This window comes from Somniosus microcephalus, unplaced genomic scaffold (assembly GCF_052327205.1).
Source record: "Somniosus microcephalus isolate GS21.2 unplaced genomic scaffold, FLI_Smic_1.0 unresolved_chr4, whole genome shotgun sequence".
NCBI lineage: Eukaryota > Metazoa > Chordata > Chondrichthyes > Squaliformes > Somniosidae > Somniosus > Somniosus microcephalus.
The window spans coordinates 7,938,262-7,954,691 of record NW_028225182.1 but is presented as its reverse complement, the minus strand read 5'-3'; the positions used below and the strand labels follow the sequence as shown (position 1 = coordinate 7,954,691).

Here is a 16,430-nt window from a genome sequence, read left to right as displayed (position 1 = left end):
TCTCAGCAAGGCCCTCTACAGTCGCAGCGACACTTTCCTCACTCTTACATTCAAACCCATTGAATTTCGTCTGCCATGTGCTCGCCCATTCCACCAGCCTGTCAATGACCTCTGTGTACACAGGGAAAAATAAACATAGAAACATAGAAGATAGGAGCAGGAGTAGGCCATTCGCCCCCTCGAGCCTACTCTGCCATTCAATGAGATCATGGCTGATCATCCAAACACAGTACCCTGTCCCTGCCCTCTCCCCATATCCCTTGATCCCTTTAGCCTTAAGAAATATATCTAACTCCTTCTTGAATATATTTAATGAATTGGCCTCAACTGCCTTCTGTGGTAGAGAATTCCATAGGTTCACCATTCTCTGGGTGAAGAAATTCCTCCTCATCTCAGTCCTAAATGGCTTACCCCTTATCGTTAGACTGTGGCCCCTGGGTCTGGACTGCCCCGCCATCGGGAACAGCCTTCCTGCATCTAGTCTGTCTAGTTCTGTTAGAATTGTATAAGTTTCAATGAGATCACCTCTCATTCTTCTGAACTCCAGCGAGTATAAGTCCAATTGAACTCATACGTCATTCCTGCCATCCCAGGTATCAGTCTGGTGAACCTTCGCTGCACTCCCTCCATGGCAAGAACATCCTCCCTCAGATAAGGCGACCAAAACTGCACACAATACTCAAGGTGTGGTCTCACCAAGGCCCTGTACAACTGCAGCAAGACATCCTTGTTCCTGTACTCAAACCCTCTCGATACGAAGGCCAACATACCATTTGCTTTCTTAACCGCCTGCTGCACCTGCATGCTTACCTTCAGCGACTGGTGCACAAGGACACTCAGGTCTCGTTGCACTTACCCTTCTCCCAATCTATTGCCGTTCAAATAATAATCTGCCTTCCTGTTTTTGCCAGCAAAGTGGATAACCTCAAATTTATTCACATTATACTGCATATGCCATGCATCTGCCCAATCAGCCAACCTGTCCAAATCATCCTGGAGTTTCTCGGTATCCTCCTCACAGCACACACACCCACCCAGCTTTGTGTCATCTGAAGACTTGGAGGTGTTGGTTGAAGGATAAAGATTTGTCCAGGAGAACACCCCGGTGTTCTTCCAAATACAACTGTGGGATCTTTTACGTCCACCTGAGAGGGAAAACAGAGCCTCGGTTTAACATCACATCCGAAAGACGACACCTCCGACAGTGCTGCGCTCCCTCAGGACTATTTCACAGGAATTTGTGCTTCAGTCAAGTGGAGCTTGCACCTACGACTCACGCGAGCGCGCGAACAACTGAGCCAAGGCTGACACCCAACATCAACCAGAAAGCCCCCTTAGAACAGAATAACCTAAGAATTAGGAGCAGGAGTCAGCCATACGGCCCCTCGAGCCTGCTCCACCATTCAATGAGATCATGGCTGATCATCGAGCTCAACTCCACTTTCCCGCCCGATCACCATGTCCCTTGATTCCCCTACAGTCCAAAAATTATATCTATCTCAGCCTTGACTATACACAAAGACTCAGCATCCACAGCCCTCTGGGGCAGAGAATTCCAAAGATTCACCACCCTCTGAGTGAAGAAATTCCTCCTCATCTCAGTCTTAAATGGCCGACCCCGCTTCCTGAGACTATGCCTAGTTCTAGACACTCCAGCCAGGGGAAACAACCTCTCAGTGTCTACCCTGTCAATCCCCAAGGAACATAGGAACAGGAGGAGGCTATTCAGCCTCTCGAGCCTGTTCCGCCATTCAATGAGATTATGGCTGATCTGTGATCTAACTCCATCTGTCTGCCTTTGCCCATACTGTGGTGTATGTGCCTTTAAGAGCAATTGTGATGTATGTGCCTTTAAGAGCCCCAGGTGTGCATAATGCCGGTAATTGCCACTTGGGCTATATAAGCCTGTGTATTGTGTATATCCTTTAGAACCCCCCCCAGATTTGCTTAGTAAATATCTATGAACCAACTCCTGTCTTCAGTGTCTTTTTCTACACACGGACACTACAGTGGCGACGAAGTGGAAACGGACTTACCTGCAATTCGGCAGCACCTCAAGGACATCGATTCCTCCAGCGTTGAGAAGACTCAAGGAAGTAAGAGAAACTGTGGTTTCACCAGCTGGCCAAGCTGGTGGCAGGTACTGCGCAAATCCTTCCTGGGCATCAGGCTGGGGCTCCAGCGGTGGGCTCTACAGCTGAGACAGGCAGCGAAATCGGAGGCAAGCAATAACGGACTGGGAGGGTGCACTCGGGAGACGGCCGGCGCGGCAAGCAGGTCAGCGTTTAGACCTCCGTCGGGAACGAGTCTCCAACAGTGAATAAACGGAAACCACAGTAAAACAGCGTTGTTATCGGTAGCAGCGGCGGCAAAGCGCAGGAAGTGCAATATCGTTGCTCCAGAGAAAAAAAAAAAGCGCGGGAAGCGCCATATCTTTTTTTGAAATGCCTAAGTCTGGCAATATTGATGCTTTTGATAATGAAACAGAGCCTAACTTTGGCAATATTGATGTTTTTGATAACAAGATAGAGGATTGGACCACATATGTAGAAAGAGTGGAGGTGTTTTGCACCGCAAATGGAATAGAAGATGAAAAAAAAGCTTCAGTGCTTCTGGATCTAATGGGCGCAGAAACATACAAGCTGTTACACAACTTAATCACTCCAGCCAAACCGATGGACAAGAATTTTGAGGAGATTGTTGATACCCTACACTACCAATTCGAGGCAGGACTGGCAGATTCTCTGCAAGACAAATTCATCTGCGATCCCCTAAGTGTAGAAACACAAAAAAAAGGTATCTTCTGGAAAAGATCTAACACTGGACAAGGCTTTCAGTGCAATAGGAGCGGCAAATATACAGCAAAGGCCACAGGACTTCGGCACCCATGAAATGACACGGGGTTTCAAGAGATGTTATTGCTGCAACAGATCCAACCATGACCAGAGGGATTGCTGGTTCAAAGAAAAAGCATGCAGGTGATGCGGAAAGATGGGACACATTCCACGTGTATGCCGATCTGAAAATAAAAAATCCACTAACAGGAAAAGAATCAATAAGGAAAAGCACAGAAAGGTACAAATGATGACGGACAGTAGCTCCAAAGACCAGAAGAGCGATAGCCACTCCGGGAACAAGAGACTAAGCTCTCTCAAATTACATAATTTAATTGCCAATGAAGATTACCAGACCATTTGGGTTACCCTCATAATAGCAGGGTCCCCAGTTAAAATGGAGCTAGATACAGGATCAGCTCTAACCGTAATAAATCGATGAGATTACGAGAGGCGATTTTCACATATACCTCTAAAAGACACATCCATTATCTTAAAAACATATACGGGGCAGAAAGTATACCCCAAAGGAAAAATAAAGGTGCCTGTGGTATACAACGGCAAAGAAATACAAAAGTTGTATTTATACATTCTACAAGATGGTGGTCCACCGTTGTTGGGACGTGAATGGATAAGGAAGATACGTTTAGACTGGCACTCCATTCAGGCACTGACGGTGACCAGTAAGGAAAAAAACAATGATGACATCATACCTGAACGATTAAAAGACATCTTGGCCAACTCCAAAGAAGTGTTTCAAGAGAAACTAGGAACCTTGAAAGGCATCACCGCCTCAATAAAAGTGGAAGATGCAGCAATTCCAAAATTTTTTAAGGCAAGACCGGTGCCATACGCAATACGTCCGGCAGTCGAGGCAGAGCTGGAGAATTTGGAAAAGGCAGGCGTATTATCCAAAATAGATTGGAGCGAATGGGCAACACCCATCGTTCCAGTCATGAAAAAAACATTGAAAAATAACTCTGAGGAACAGAGAATAATTCGCATCTGTGGAGACTTTAAGGTGACTGTAAACCCGGTCCTTCACACGGTACAGTATCCTCTTCCGAGGATAGAAGATATTTTCGCCTCACTATCCGGAGGAAAACGTTTCACAAAAATTGACTTGGCACAGGCATATCTACAGATGGAGGTTGAGGAGACCTCTAAAAAGTATCTCACAATAAACACACACAAAGGCCTGTACCAGTACAATCGACTGGTTTTTGGAGTAGCATCAGCTCCAGCTATCTGGCAAAGAGCTATGGAGCAAATCCTGCAAGGGATTCCGGGGACTCAGTGCTACCTAGATGACATCCTTATAACAGGAGAAAACGACAACGAGCACCTTGCCAATTTGGAGCAGGTGCTCACTAGGCTGAAAGAACGGGGCCTACGAGCAAATCGCCCCAAGTGCGAATTTTTCCAAAATCAGATATCATATTGTGGCCACATAATTAATAAGGAAGGGTTGCATAAGTCACCTGAAAAAATTGAAGCAGTTATAAAAGCCCCAGCACCTGAAAATGTTTCACAATTGAGGTCATTCCTGGGATTAATAAATTACTATCATAAATTTTTACCGAACTTATCAACTATTCTACACCGTCTTAATGATCTTCTACACACAGGAGTGATTTGGAAATGGAACGAAGACTGTAAACGTGCCTTCCATAAATGTAAAGACTTAATCACATCCGAGAAAGTTTTGGCTCATTACAACCCATCACTACCAATCAGACTGGCGTGCGATGCATCCCCTTACGGCATAGGAGCGGTATTGCCCCATAGCTTCCCTGATGGCTCGGAACGGCCGATAGCTTTTGCGTCACGCTCATTGAACTCAGCTGAGCGTAACTATTCCCAGATAGACAGGGAAGCACTCAGCCTGGTATGGGGAGTGAAGAAATTCAACCATTACCTACACGGACAAAAATTTACCTTGCTGACTGACCATCAACCCCTCATCTCCATATTCAATCCTAAGAAAGGTGTCCCCATTATGACGGCACAAAGACTGCAGAGGTGGTCCCTTTTTCTAGGGGCACACCAATACAACATTGAATACAAAGGGTCAAAACAGCATGGGAATGCTGACGGTTTATCGCGCCTGCCATTGCCAACGATAGAAGAGGCACCTACAGTAGACCCAGCAGAGATATTCCACTCTACCATAGTGGAATGTCTACCGGTGACAAATTCTGCCATTGAAAGGGAGACAAGAAATGACCCTACTCTCTCACGGGTCTACGATTTAACAATGAAGGGATGGCCAGCACATGGCGAACCACTGTTGCCAGCATTCTCGCAAAGAAGAGAACAGCTGTCAGTGTGCCGAGGAACCTTGATGTGTGGATCCAGGGTGGTGATTCCACCCAAACTCCAGGATAAAGTGCTAAAGGAGCTTCACGAGGGGCATCTGGATGGAGTGAAAATGAAGGACCTAGCTAGGGCGTTTGTATGGTGGCCAGGTATCGATGGAGACATCGAAGACATGACCAAGAGCTGCCTCGGATGCCAGAAGGTCCAAAATGCTCCGCCACAGGCCCCTCTACATCCATGGGAGTGGCCCTCATCTCCCTGGCAAAGGGTGCACATCGACTTTGCTGGTCCATTTATGGACTCAATGTTCTTAATCGCAGTTGATGCACACTCCAAGTGGCCGGAGGTAATAAAGATGTCCTCCACCACCACGGAAAAAACCATCACAGTATTAAGGACCATATTTGCCAGGAATGGGCTGCCGGAACAGATATGTTCTGATAATGGACCGCAATTTGTGTCCGAAGAATTCAGAAAGTTCTTAAAGAACAATGGGGTAAAGCACTACACGTCCGCCCCATACCATCCCGCCACCAATGGATTGGCTGAAAGGTTTGTCCAGACCATTAAGAAGGCCATAAAGGCCATGGGTAATGAAGACATAAAACTTCAGCACAAGGTGGATAACTTCTTATTTGCATATAGGAATGCAACACATATGGTTACAAACCAAACTCCCGCCATGATGTTCTACAATAGAAACCTAAGTTGCTGGCTGGATTTGGTCAAGCCCAACATCCGAAGGGACGTGGAGAACCGGCAGTTTCAGGGCATGAATGAAAGGCCAACTCGGGCCTTCCAGATAGGCCAACCGGTTTTGGCCCGGGACTACCATACCGAGAAATGGCAGCCTGGAACTATCTGCACACGACTAGGACCACTGATGTATACCATGGACATCGGAGAAAGCATAATAAGGCGCCATGCTGACCAAATCATCAAGTCATCCGAAAAGGGACAACCTACACCACCACGCTATACATCTAACGATGAAATAGGGATACCCATATCTACCTCCGATCCGGTGATACTGGAACCCGATGAACCCGACACTGGCCTTCAAGGCGAATCAGCCTTGCCAGAAGAACCTACTACACCACCAGAAACTACTACACCCCCGAGGCATTATCCGGACCGAGTCAGGAAGCCTCCTGAGAGACTAACCTATAATTAATTAATACAGCAACGTATATTATTTTGCATATAACATGTAATTAATAATTACTTAAAATATGATGTACTAGTTAGCTAGAAGGGGAGGAATTGTGGTGTATGTGCCTTTAAGAGCAATTGTGGTGTATGTGCCTTTAAGAGCCCCAGGTGTGCGTATTGCCGGTAATTGCCACTTGGGCTATACAAGCCTGTGTATTGTGTATATCCTTTAGAACCCCCCCACCCCAGACTTGCTTAGTAAATACCTATGAACCAACTCCTGTCTTCAATGTCTTTATCTACACACGGACACTACACATACCCCATATTACCTTTGGTTAACAATTATCGATCAATCGCAGATTTAATATTAACAATGGACCCAGCATCAGTTGCTGTTTGTGGAAGAGAGTTCCAAACATCTACCACCCTTTGTGTGTAGAAATGTTTCCTAACTACACTCCTGAAAGGCCTGGATCTAATTTGTAAGCTATGTTCCCTAACCCTAGACTCCCCAACTGGGGGAAATAGTTTCTCTCTACCTACCCTATCAGTTCCCCCTTAAATATCAAACCAAACTTGGGGGTGTGGCAAACATTGAGGTTGATACCAATCGACGGCAACAGGAAATAGAAAGTCTAGCAGAATGGGCAGATGGAATTTAATACAGAGAAGTGTGAGGTGATGCATTTTGGCAGAAGGAACAGGGAGAGGCAATATACATTAATGGCACTGTCTTAACGAGTTTGCAGGGACAGAGGGATCTGGGAGTTGATGTACATAGGACACTATGGAGGGATTTTCTAGATTTAATATGATGATTTCTAGCAGGCATTTGAGAAGATTTCACACAAGCGACTGTTAGCAAAAATTTAATTCTACGTTAAATTAGTAACTGTTAATAATATATTGCATTAATAACTTTAATTAGGTACATCTTAGTCTTAATATTCTGTAAAGTTAGTTAATAGTCGAATAAATAAAGGCAGGGCAGCTCAGTCCCACGGAATGTGCATCCTGTGCCATGTGGGAAATCCAGGATGTATCCCATGTCCTGGACAACCACTTGTGCAGGTCGTGTCGTCAGCTGGAGGAGCTCGCGGTTTCGGAGCTTGATCAGCAGCTGGCGTCACTGCAGTGCATCCGCGAGGCTGAGAGCTACGTGGACAGCACGTTTCAGGAGGTGGTCACCCCGCAGCTAAGGAGTGTACAGGCAGAGAGGGAATGGGTGATCATTAGACAGACGAGGAGAACAGACATGACTCCAGGATGGTAATGTTGCCTCCTTGGTGCCAGGGTCAAGGATGTCACTGAGCGGCTGCAGAATATTCTGAGGTGGAGGAGAACAGCCAGAGGTCGTGGTAGAAAGAGGGATGAGATTCCTGGGGCATTGTGGCCAGTTCTGGAGGAGGTGGGTCCGGTACAGGCCGGACGGGTTGCAAATCAACAGAGCCGGTAGAAATATCATCATGGGGAGGTTTGCTAGTGTTGTTGGGGAGGATTTAAATTAAGTTGGCAGGGATATGGGCACCAGGATGTACCAATAGAAAGAAGAAAATGGTGTACACCAGATTTCGAGAGAGGGGTAACGCTAACGTAAAAAATAGTAAGGTATTAGGTGGGGTCAGACTTAGAGAGAACACAGGATGTTCTAAGATAGGGTTACAGTGCATGTATGTGAATGCACGAAGCATAGTAAACAAGGTTGGTGAGCTGAAGGCGCAAATAGTCACATGGGAATAGGATGTTGTGAAAATAACTGAAACCTGGCTCAAAAAATGGTAGGATTGGGTATTAAATAATCTTGGATAGATGGTGTTCAGGAAGGATAGGGAAGGAATGACAGGAGGTGGTGCGACATTATTGGTTAAGCAGAATGTTACAGTGCTGGGGAGAGAGGATGTCCTGGGGGGACAAGGACTGAATTTATATGGCTAGAGTTAAGATATAATAGAGGGGCCGTTACACTACTAGATGTATTCTATAGGCCACCAACTAGTGAGAAAATATGGAGAAGCAAATTTGCAGAGAAATTACAGAGAGATGTAAGAACTATTCAAGAAAGGCTGTAAGGATAATTCCAGTAACTACAGGCTGGTCAGTTTAACATCAATGGTGGGTAAAGTTCTAGAAACAATAATCAAGTAAAATATCAACGGCCAGTTGGAGAGGTTTAAGCTAATTAAGGAGAGCCAACATGGATTTGTAAAAGGCAGATCGTGTTTGACTAATATAATTGAATTTTTTGATGAAGTAACAGGGAACATTGATCAAGAGAATGCAATGGATGTTGTCTGCATGGATTTTAGGAAGGCGTTTGATAAGGTATCACGTAGAAGGCTGGATAACCAAATTGAGGCTCATGGAATAGGTGGGTCAGTGGCAGCTTGCAGAAGGAATTGGCTTAAGGATAGAAAACAGCGAGTTGTGGTAAATGTGTGTTTTTTCAGACTGGAGGATGGTAGACAGTGGTGTTCCCCAAGGGTCAGTGCTGGGGCCTCTGCTTTTTATGATATATATGTAATTGACCTGGATATTGGAATACAGAGTAGAATTTCTAAATTTGCCGATGACAACAAACTTTGGGGTGTGGCAAACAGTCAGGATGATACCAGTCAAATACAGCAGGACATAGAAAGTCTTGCAGAATGGGGCAGACAAATGGCAGATGGAATTTAATACAGAGAAGTGTGAAGTGATGAATTTTAGTAGAAGGAACAGGGTGAGGCAATATATACTTAATGGCATAGTTTTAATGAGAGTGCAGGGACAGAGGGACCTGTGAGTTAATGTACATAGGTCCCTGAAGGTGGCAGGAAATATTGAGAGAATGGTTAGCAAAGCATATGGGATCTTGGGCTTCATAAATAGAGGTATTGCGTACAAAAGTAGAGAAGTTATGCTGAACCTTTATAAAGTGCTGGTTAGGCCACGACTGGAGAATTGCGTCCAGTTCTGGTCACCACACTTTAGGAAGGATGTGAAGGCCCTTGCGAGGGTGCAGAGGAGATTTACCAGAATGGTTCTGGGGATGGGGCATCTTAGCTAAAATGACAGGTTGGAGAAGCTGGATTTGTTTTCATTACCACAACAACAACAACAACAACCTCTATTTATATAGCACCTTCAACGTAGTAAAACGTCCCAAGGCGCTGGACAGGATGATTTTAAGACAAAGGAGGTTGAGGGGTGATTTGATAGACGTGTACAAGATTATGACGGGTTTGGATACACCAGACGGGAAAAGGCTGTTCCCACTCGTTCATGGTACAAGGACTGGTGGACACAGATTTAAGGTTTTGGGCAAGAGATACAGGAGGGATGTGAGGAAAACGTTTTTATGCAGCGAGTGGTGAGGACTTGGGACTCGCTGCCGACGGAAGTCGTAGAAGCAGAGACACTCAATGTTTTCAAGGGGAGACTGGATAGAAACTTGAGGGAAATAAACTTGCAGGGCTATGGGGATAGAGCGGGGGAATGGGACTGAATGGATTGCTCCACAGGGACCTGGAACAGAATCGATGGGCCGAATGGCCTCCTTCTGTCCCGTTATGACTCTATGACTATGAAGTATAGATTAGTGATAATGGGGGCTTCAACTATCCTAATATATCTGACTATAGAGAGTTCAGATGAGAAGTGAAAAGGGAAATAAGAGGGGCAAAGAGAGGGTCTGAGAATAGAATGGCAGCTAACATAAAAGGTAATCCCAAAGTCTTCGATAGGCATATATTACCAAGTTGAACGACACTAAGTTAGTGGCAGATTAAGTAGTGCGGAAGGGAGCAGAAAATTGCAAAGGGACATTGGTTGAGTGGGCAAAACTAGAGGCATCAGATTCAAAGGGAAGGAAATTCGGCAGTTTAATGAGTTTGAAAGGGACATTTTTGACTTGTGCAGTTCGGTCAGAGAAATGCCAGTCAAAGGAAATCATTGCAGTAAAAGCGATTCTGTAGTGTCCCTTCTGTCTGAATAGTGCTTTCTCGATGCGCAATTAAGCAGAGATCTCCATAGTGTAGCGGTTATCACGTTCGCTGCACAAGCGAAAAATCCCCGGTTCGAGCCTGGGCGGAAATGTTATTTTTCTGTGAAATAAATTTAACAGGTTTCTTGTGTCAGAAGCAACGAACAATTTAAAGCAGACTCCTAAAATAGACAGTGTGTAAATTCTGATTGGGTATAAATCTACGTCAATGAATAAACTTTCACAAATTATTAAAGTTAAATTACTCAACTTTCGACTGTCCCTTACTGTGAGCATTTCTTTCATTCTGCAAAACAACGCTTTCGGTTAATGAATGTTGTTTAAACAATTAAACCACTAAACTACCAGAACACACATTAAAGAGTTGATCACAATTGCTGATATTTCTTATCCTTTTTCTGGTGTTTTTTCAGCTCTTGGTCCTTTTCAGCTCCTGACTGCGGATATTCCTCTGATTAAACGTGAACAAACTGAAATATCTCGCAGCCCCGGCCTCGGTTAATACCAGCAGATCTAAACCGCATTTCAGGCCAGTAAACAAATCCATTAATTATTCGCTTCTCCCCAGCTCCAGAGCTCAGATTGTTACTGCCCATCCCTGGAGCTGCAAAATACCAGGGACCCGGGACAAACCTCCCCATACACCGAGCACAAGCTGAGGAAAACCCCGGGGGAGATGATATCCCGGTCACTGAGCTTTCAACAGCATTGAACAAGCACCCGGACGGAAACGTTCTTCATGCGGAAGAGATGAGATGCAGAAATTAATGGAACAAGTCAGGATGGCCGAGCGGTCTAAGGCGCTGCGTTTAGGTCGCAGTCTCCTCTGGAGGCGCGGGTTCTAATCCCACTTCTGACAGTCTTCACTTTTAATTACCAAGCGGAACTCATTTATTTTCACACCACTGCCAAGCACTTTGGGACATCCCTCAAAAGTGGGATTCAGCAGTTTACCTGCTCCATTCACATAGAAACATAAAAGATAGGAGCAGGAGTAGGCCATTCGGCCCCTCGAGCCTGCTCCGCCATTTAATGAGATCATGGCTGATCATCCACATTCAGTACACTGTCCCTGCTTTCTCCCCATATCCCTTTATTTCTTTAGCCTTAAGAAATATATCTAACTCCTTCTTGAATATTTTTAATGAATTGGCCTCAACTGCCGTCTGTGGTACAGAAGTCAACAGGTTCACCACTCTCTGGGTGAAGTAATTCCTCCTCTCCTCAGCCCTAAGTGGCTTACCCCTTATCCTTAGACTGTGACCGCTGGTTCTGGATTCCCGCACCATCGGGATCATTCTTCCTGCATCTAGTGTGTCTAGTCCTGTTAGAATTTTGTAAGTTTCAATGAGCTCCCCTCTCGTTCTTCTAAACTCTAGCGAATATAAGCCTAATCATCTCAATCTGTCTTCATACGTCATTCCTGCCATCCCATGTATCAGTCTGGTGAATCTTCGCTGCACTCCCTCCATGGCAAGAACATCCTTCCTCAGACAACGTGACCAAAGCTGCACACAATACTCAAGGTATGGTCTCACCAAGGCCTTGTACAACTGCAGCAAGACATCCTTGCTCCTGTACTCGAATCCTCTCACTATAAAGGCCAACATTTGCATTCTTAACCACCTGCTGCACCTGCATGCTTACCTTCAGCGATTGGTGCACACGGACACCCAGGTCTCATTGCAGTTCCCCTTTTCCCAATCTATTGACATTCTGATAATAAGCTGTCTTCCTGTTTTTGCCACCAAAGTTGATAACCTCACATTTATCCACATTATACTGCATCTGCCATGCTTCTGCTAAATCAGCTAACCTGTCCATATCATACTGGAGTTTCTCTGCATCCTCCTCACAGCACACATGCCCATCCAGCTTTGTGTCGTCTGCAAACTTAGAGTTATTAAATCTAGTTCAACCTTCTAGATCATTAATATATATTGTGAGTAGCTGGGGTCCTAGCACTTATCCCTGCCCTACCGCACTAGTAACTGCCTGCCACTTGGAAAAAGACCCGTTTCGACATACTCTTTGCTTCCTGTCTGCCAACCAGTTCTCTATCCAAGTCAGTACCTTACACCCGATCGCATGTGCTTTAACTTTGCACGTCAATCTCTTATGTGGGACCTTATCGAAAGCCTTCTGAACGTCCAAATACACCACATCCACTGGTTCTCCCTTATCTATTCTACCAGTTATATCCTCAAAAAATTTTAACATTTCCATCTGACCTGGTACTGAAAGTGGAGACGGTTCCACAGTGTAGCAGTTATCACGTTTGCGGAATCATTTTGTTGGAACTTGCTCCTTCTTCTTGTCCAGGGGCGAGATTGCTCTCCTGTGTGAGGAAATAACAACTAAGAACAAAAGAATTAGGAGCTGGAGTAGCTCATATATTGTGTAAAATGAGTAAAGGGTAATAGTTAACAGTTAACATGCAAAGCACAAAACCTGCTGACAAGGGTGGAGCTGTTGCTGTTTGGCGAACCGACCTCTACCTAGCGGAAGCTGTACGCCAACTCTCCAACACCTCCTCCTACCTCCGCCTGGACCATGACCACACTATCGAATATCAAGTCACCATTTGCAAGACTGTCACTGAGCTCGTATGAGAAGAGATTGAGTAAACTAGGCCTGCAATCTCTTGAATTCGGAAGAATGAGAGGGGATCTCATTAAGCATGCAAAATTATTACAGGGTTTGATCGGTTGGATGCTGGGAGAATGTTTCCCTTGGCTGGGGAGTCTAGAACCAGGGGCCACAGCCTCAAGATCTAGGTTCGGCCATTCAGGACTGAGAGGAGAAGAAATTTCCTCACACAGATGGTGGTGAATCTTTGGAATTCTCTACCCCAGAGGGCCGTGGAGGCTCAGTCATTGGGTATGTTCAAAACAGAAGTCGGTAGATTTCTGACTGGTAAGGGCATCAAGGGATATGGCGTTAGGGCCGGTGAATGGAATTGAGGCAGGAGATCAGCCATGATCTCATAGAATCCTCTACACTTGCTTAAAAATCTGTTCCATTAACTCTTTTTTCCAGTTCTGACGAAAGGTTATCGACCTGAAACGTTAACTCTGTTTCTCTCTTCGCAGTAGCTGCCTGACCTGCTGAGTATCTCCAGCATTTTCTGTTTCAATTCAGATTTCCAGCATCTGCAGCATTTTCTCAGTTCGCATTTCTTTCATTGTGCAAAACAAGGTTATCGCTCAATTAATGACACTTTGGAAGCAACATAAACGTTTAACAAAATAAATACAACCCAACGTGCGGCTCGAACCCACGACCCTAAGATTAAGAATCTCATGCTCTACCGACTGAGCTAGCCGGGCCTGTTGGAATTGTATTTCTTTGTCGCTGATTGCAGTCAGGTACCTGGTGGCTCCGGCCTGGTCACAACAGCATATCTGAGCCGCGTTTCTGCAAACTACGAAACAAGTTCTCCAGAAGCCCAAGGCGTATAAGGAACTCAAGCAGCAAAATCCCTTTCATTAACCACAGGGGTTCAGGCAATTTTCTGATCGCAAAGCGCTTTAGTCCTTGTCAATATCTCTTGTCTATTTCCCGGAGATTCCCGATTCTGTCTTCCTCTCTGGCTCTGTTTATTGTGTCTGTGGCCACCTGCGGGTTGATTTTGAAGGAATACCTGTGTTTGTGTCTGCTTGTTACGTTAAACAAATGAGGGCATCAGGCGCTTCTGTGCATGACACTGAGGAATCAGGAGAAGGCAGGAGGAATGAAACAGTGTTTGTGGAACGTGTGTATATAAAACAGCGCTGTTTCAATTGTAAGACATCGTGGCGCAACGGTAGAGTGTTTGACTGTAGATCAGATGGCTGCGTGTTCAAATCACGTCGGGGTCACTGTTCTTCTGGATAATTCCAGAATTATTGTTATCTTTGCCATTTCACAATAACCAGACACTTGCTCCAAAGACTGTCTCACTCTTTCCCCAGTGCCAGGGAGAGAAGCGCCACAATTTCTCATGTATTTAATGTGACAAGACACAAGCACAGGTATTCGCTCAAAATCAACCTGCAGGTGGTCACACATAATAAACAGCGCCAGAGAGACAGGCAGAATCGGGAAACACCGGCAAATGGACGAGAGATATTGACAAGGTGAGAAAGCACTTTGCGATCAGAAAATTGCCTGAATCCCTGTGGTTAATGAAAGGGCTTTTAATGGTTGATTTCCTTACACACCTTGGAATTACGCAGAACCTGGTTCGTGGTTTATCCTGGGGCCGAGTCATTAGGCGCCTGGCTGCAATCAAAGACAAGAACGTATCAGCTTCTCCAGCCCGGCTAGCTCAGTCGGCCGCGACTCTTAATTGTAGGGTCGTGGGTTCGAGCCCCATGTTGGGAGAATTATTTTTGTTCAACTTTTATGTTGCTTTCACGGAAAAGCATAATTAATTAACCGATAATATTCTTTTGCCCAATTAAAGAAATGATAACTGAGCGAGAGTCGATACTTCAATCACTTTATTTTTGCTTTGCATGTTAACTGTTACCCATATCTCATTTTACACACTGTGCTTTAGGAGTCTGGGTTAAAGTGCTCATTGCTGATGACACCAGGAATCTGGGCCAACTTTTGTCATATTGAACAGGAAAATAGAATCAGCAGTGAACATCAAATCCCATGGTGCTGATTTTCAGATTCTACGCAGCCCGAATTGTAAAAAAGTGATATCATTTTAACAGTGAAGATTTGAAAGTAAATGTTACTCGTGTTTGTGCTTTTAATTAAAGTTTGTGGCGTCTGACTCCCGTTCATGTCTCTGAATAAGGAAGGAGGGGCTTGTCGTTGACCAGACTGCACTGCGCCTGGTGTTTGTGAGCTCATCCTTTATATTGAGCGGTTTCTCGTTCTTTAACCGGTGTCAGCTTTCGCTCAGCGGTTACTTCGCAACACCAACTTCTTTCTAATTTGGAACTCTGTCTCACTGGGGGGGGATTTGGGCTATTTATTGTCATTTTCAATCCCCTTCTTCAACAACGAAACACATTATAGCAGTGATTTTAATTTAGCACTGTGACATTTTTCGAGGGCATCATAAAATTATTCAATAACGTATTCCTATCAGCGCTGCGAGATGGGTTCGATTCCCAGTTAGGGAAGAAATTTTGGTATCACCGTTTTTTATTCATGAATGCGATGTAATTTTATTAAATTAATTACATGCATCTAATGTGAATAAATAAGAACTGCTTTAGTCACTATTAATTAACCGGTAACTTTATTTTGCAGAATGAAAGACATGATAATATGGTTACTGAGGGACAGTCGAAACTTCATTCATTTATTTTGCTCTTTGCATCTCCTGAACTTTTAACCCATATCTCATTTTACACATTGCATTTTAGGAGAATGGTTTAAAATGTTCATTGCTTGAGAGAGCAGCGATCTGGGGCAACAATTGTTAAATTTAACGGGACCGGCTATTTCACAGAAAAAAAACCTATTCTCTCACATGATGTTTTCAGACCACACACTGACCGATCTTTGCTCGGCCCCAAGTGAATGACCTGACACTTGCCCGCGTTGAACTCCATTAATCACTGGTCAGGGGAGATTTAATAGAGGTGATCAAAATTATGGGGGAAACAGTTTCAACTGGCAGGAGTGTCAGCAGGTCTATGGGGGAAGAGCAGCGGAGTGGGACTGATTGGATAGCTCTTTCAAAGATGCAACATGAATTGCTCATTTTAACCTGCGATTGATAGATTTTAGTTAACCAACGGTATTAAGGGATCATTGAAGTCTGTGAGACACTTCATAATTGTTTCTATTATCATTAATCAACCCACAACATTTTGTTGCACACTGCAGGAATTGCTAACATGTATACCGGATGACAGTCAAACTTTAATAAGTTTTTATAGAATCATAGGAAATTTCCTGAAATCCTGTGGTTAATGAAAGGGATTTTAATGATTGAGTTCCTTATACACCTTGGAATTCTGGAAAACATGGTTTGTATTTTGCAGAAACGCGGCTTAGATCTGCTGTTGTGAACCGAGATATAGCTGCAGGATCCTTGAATAATCTTTCACAATTCAACTGAAAGCAGCCGGAATGTGCAGCTTTGAGAGGGGCTGTCTGCATGGTCAGAGCTGGAAACGAGAGTGAGCGAG

General features: G+C 44.6%; 2 non-coding genes across 2 annotated transcripts; one reads left to right on the top strand and one right to left on the bottom strand.

Moving 5' to 3' along the window:
* The first annotated feature begins 11,066 nt into the window (after positions 1-11,066).
* trnal-uag (transfer RNA leucine (anticodon UAG)) lies at positions 11,067-11,149 on the top strand. The gene has a single exon. It is a non-coding gene; the product is annotated as a tRNA-Leu (tRNA).
* Positions 11,150-13,546: 2,397 nt separating this feature from the next.
* Positions 13,547-13,619, bottom strand: trnak-cuu (transfer RNA lysine (anticodon CUU)). Its single transcript has one exon. It is a non-coding gene; the product is annotated as a tRNA-Lys (tRNA).
* Positions 13,620-16,430: the final 2,811 nt, after the last annotated feature.